Source organism: Primulina tabacum, chromosome 8 (genome assembly GCF_025594145.1).
Source record: "Primulina tabacum isolate GXHZ01 chromosome 8, ASM2559414v2, whole genome shotgun sequence".
NCBI lineage: Eukaryota > Viridiplantae > Streptophyta > Magnoliopsida > Lamiales > Gesneriaceae > Primulina > Primulina tabacum.
In genome coordinates, this window is record NC_134557.1 from 17,413,484 (window position 1) to 17,418,219 (window position 4,736).

Genomic DNA, 4,736 nt, shown 5'->3' on the forward strand with positions numbered 1-4,736 from the left:
AGTTTAGTTATTGGTGGCTGAATGTTTTTGGCATTGAATACTTTGAACTTTCATGATCTCTCTGAATCATCAGCTACCAATCCTATGGTTTTCATCAAATAACTCAGTTGAACAGCAAATCCCTTGGACTGCTTGGTCGATTGGAGCATATTTTTCAAAATTTTGAAGATAATGCGCTTCCAGTTGAGTCTTCGTCCTGCCATGATAGCGGTGATGGCTTGAAATTTTTCCAAAGCAAGAGTAGCAAAAGACCCTGCTTTCGCCAAAAGCCCCTTGGCTACTTACTATATCAGCCAGTAACTGAACTTCATGCTTTAGTTCTTTCTTTGGATCGGAAACCTTGATTTTCCGTCCATCAGCGGAGAGGAGGGTTTGCATCTCTTCAATATCAGATGCTTTGACCTCGGAAAGATGTGCCAATCCATCAGAAGGCAAAAAAAATAGTTTTCCAAAAGAATCTTTAGAGATGGTCAACAACTGACCATTGACAGTAGAAATTATGTTTCCATCGGAATTGATCTTTCCATTGGAGTAGAAGTCTTGAAGTTCGTTGGGGTAAATCTCCTGCGAAGAGTGTCCAAAAGATGTCCGTAGACCTGCTGATTCGAGCTTCAGAAATACGTTTTTGACATCAGCTTCTCTAACTGATAGAACTGATCCAAAGTTAATAGCCATAGCGTTCAACATGTGTGCGGGAATTTGGTTGGCCATTTGAAGTGAATGATTTCCTGCGAAAACGAAAACTTGAAATTGCTTTTGCTCTGAAAATTTTGGTGTAAGCGTAAGGAAGAAGAACTGAAATAGAGCGGGTAAAGTACTAATATACGTGACTGTTCGAATTATTTGGACATGTGTTAGTCCAGGAAATACTGAATGAAAGACGTGTGTACATGTGTACGTGTGGTAAAAGTGTGTTGAAAATACGTGGATTAAAAGGGTCCACGTTACAGTCTGTCACTTGATGAGATATAGCATTTAATGCTTTGATTAACCAGTCACGTCACTAAATATGGAATAAAAAATGGTTAAAGTGTTGACTTATGTGAGAAGATTAGTGAAATTATCAGCTGAACGATCAGTTGTAAGACCGTGTCTTTTCAGTTGAAAATTTACTAACTGTTGTCTTCTCATTTAACTTTTTAAGCCAATATTCCCCCTTAATAAATGCATATAAAGATTAAGGAAATTTAAACAAGATGAATTAAATAAAATTTTATGCTTAGAAAGTTAATCGTCTACTGTAATAACGTTGTCCTTTCATCTCCCTTGACCCTGGCTATAAATAAGAGTAACTCGGTTAGTCTCAAACATATCAACAAATAATACTCAAAGGTTATAATGGCAGGTGCAAGCAGTTCAAAGAGTCCAGATATGGCTGAAGCTTTCATGAGCTCTGCGGTGGAGAACAGAAAAGCTGAAATGGAAGATGAAGTCTTCCAAAAGATCCTTCAATACTGGGAGGAGCTTCAAGGGCTCCAGTTTCTCTATAAATGTGGAGAAGAGACCACTCCCAACCTGCTGGCAAAAATAAGCAAGTATCGGGAATGCTTGCACGTCTCTGATACGGCTGACCTCTTCGAAGATGGATATGTCTACCAGGTAATGCCTTATAAGGAACGGAGGATCCTAGAAAGTATAGCAGACTCTGATAGCTTCCTTAAGACTACCACTGGTGGTATAAACCGTTGGATGACCAAGTGGAGGTCTTTCGTTGAGGAAGAAAATTTTGATGTAATTCGTAACAATTTCTTTCGATAAATAAAATGTTTATCAGTTTATCTTTGTCTTTTATTTTCCTGCAAAGATTAATCTCAGTATTTGATGAATAAATCATGAACTGAACATAATAAATGACCAATAGCAAACTGACATCAGTTAGAAAGTAAGAACTGATATGTAACACACGTTAGAAGACAACTGACATATTAGCAATAAAACTGATTAAGATAAATCAATTAATCAAAGTATATTGCGAAAGTGGGAAAACTTAGTCTCAGGTAATGGTTCGGTGAAGATGTCAGCTGTTTGTTGTTTGGTCGAGACATATTCCAGTCGGATGTCCTTCTTGAAGGCATGATCTCTGATGAAGTGATGTCTGAAATCTATGTGCTTGATTTTGGAGTGAAGAATTGGATTGTAGTTAATAGCAATTGTGGTTGTGTTGTCACAGAATATGGGCGAATCTTTGGCGATGACTCCCATAGTCTCTCAGTTGCTGCTGAATCCAGAGCAGTTGAGCACAGCAACTTCCAGCAGCAAGATATTCTGCTTCAGTTGTGAAAGTAGCAATGGATGTCTGCTTCTTGCTGAACCAAGAGATCAGTATGTCTCCTAGAAACTGACATGAACCACTTGTACTTTTTTGATCAAGATTACATCGTGCATAGTCTGCATCTGAATAGCCAACTAGATTGACAGAGGAGTCTTTAGAATACCATAACCCAACATTCTGAGTGCCTTTCAAATATTTCAAAATACGTTTGGCAGCTGAAAAATGTGATTGCTTTGGGTTTGCTTGAAATCTGGCACACATACAGACAGCAAATACAATATCAGGCGACTAGCAGTTAGTTATATTAAAGAACCTATTAAACCTCTGTAAAGGGTCGCCTCGACTGATATTCCCCCTTGATCAGTGTCTAGTTTAATTGATGTTCTCATCGGAGTACTTGCAGCTTAACATGATTCCATGCCAAATTTCTTCACCAACTCTTTTGTGTATTTAATTTGACTGATAAACGTTCCTGTCTCCATTTTCTTTACTTGCAGTCCAAGAAAAAATATCAACTCACTCATCATGCTCATTTCAAATTTATCCTACATCAACTTAGCAAATTTCTCGCATAATTTGGGGTTAGTTGACCCAAATATGATATCATCAACATAAATTTGAACAAGTAAAATGTGATCATTTTTTGAAAATTTGAACAATGTCTTATCAACTGATTCAACAGAGAAATCGTGATCAGTTAGAAATTTTGAAAGAGTTTCATACCAAGCTCTTGGAGCTTGTTTAAGACCATATAAGGATTTATCCAAATGGTAGACATGATCAGGAAGAAGGTGATTGATAAAACCTGGAGGTTGTTCAACGTAGAATTCCTCTTGCAACTGGCCATTTAGGAAAGCACTCTTCAGATCCATCTGGTAGACTTTGAAATCCTTGAATGAAGCATAGGCAAGGAATATTCTTATGGCTTCCAGTCTTTCAGCTGGTGCATATGTTTCATCGTAGTCAATTCCTTCTTCTTGCCTCTATCCTTGTGCTACCAATCTTGCCTTGTTGTGCGCAACTGAACCATCTTCGTTCAGTTTATTCCTGTACACCCACTTTGTACATATAACTAGTTTTTGAAATTAGACTTGGAATTAGGTTCCAGACATTATTATGTGTGAACTGATTCAGCTCCTCTTGTATAGCAATTGTCCAGTTTGGATCAGCAAGGGCTTCATCAGTTTTCTTCGGTTCCAATTGTGATACAAAAGCTGAATGAATAAATAAGTTGAACATCTGATTTCTATTTCTCACCGGATCAGATGGGTTACCTATTACCAATTCTGGAGGGTGTGATTTCTTCCATCTGTATTCAGCAATTGTTGTATCCAAGTCAGCAATTGCTTCAGTTTGCAACTGGGTGATTTATTCATTTTCAGTTGCTGTTGCATCAGTTGGTAATTGAGTATCTTCAATAGGCTTCGCCAACTAATTTTCAGGAACTACTTCCTGTTCAACTGATTGATCTACAATTTAAGGTTCTGGTGTTTGAAGGATGTTTCGATTGATATGGTTTTCTTCTTCATGATCATCCTCCAAACTGATATCTGTAAATCTGTCAACTAGCTCAACTGAATCAGTTGGCTTATTTGTTAGTACAGTTTCATCAAAAACGACATATATAGATTCTTCAACGTTTAGTGTGTTTTTGTTAAACACTCTATAAGCTTTGCTGACTGATGAATATCCTAAAAATATTCCCTCTGCAGATTTAGCATCAAAGGCTTTTAAAAGATTTTTGTCATTGTTAAGAATAAAACATCTGCTGCCGAATATTTTGAAGTAGGCAACCACACTTTTACGTCTGTGCCAGATCTCATAAGGTGTTTTCAAATGATTTTTATTAATCATTGATATGTTCTGATTGTAACACGCAGTATTTACGGCCTCTGCCCAAAACATTTGAGAAATGCCAGAATCAGCAAGCATTGTTCTAGCAGCTTCTTTTAGGGTCCGATTTCTCCTTTCAGCTACACCATTTTGCTGAGGAGTTCTAGCTGTTGAGAGCTCATGCTTAATTCCAATATTTTCTAAAAAATTTGAAAAAATTTGATTTTTGAATTCATTTCCTCGATCGGATCTGATTCTATTAATTCCAACTGATTTCTCGTTTAATAGTCTTTTGAAAAGCTTGATCAGTTGAGCAGCAGTTTGGTCTTTGGATTTGAGAAATATAACCCAAGTAAATCTTGAAAAATCATTTACAACCACCAAGGTGTATTTCATTCCCCCTAAGCTCATGACTGGTATTGGATCAAATAGATCCATATGTAACAACTCTAAGCATTGGGAAGAAGATTTACTGCCCTTGTTTTTAAAAGAAGATTTAACTTGTTTACCAAACTGACATGCTGAGCAAATTTTATCTTTGGTAAAATCCATTTTGGGCAAACCAGTGACAAGATCGTGATTACTCAGATAAGCAATGGATTTAAAGTTCAGGTGGTTTAGTCTCTTATGC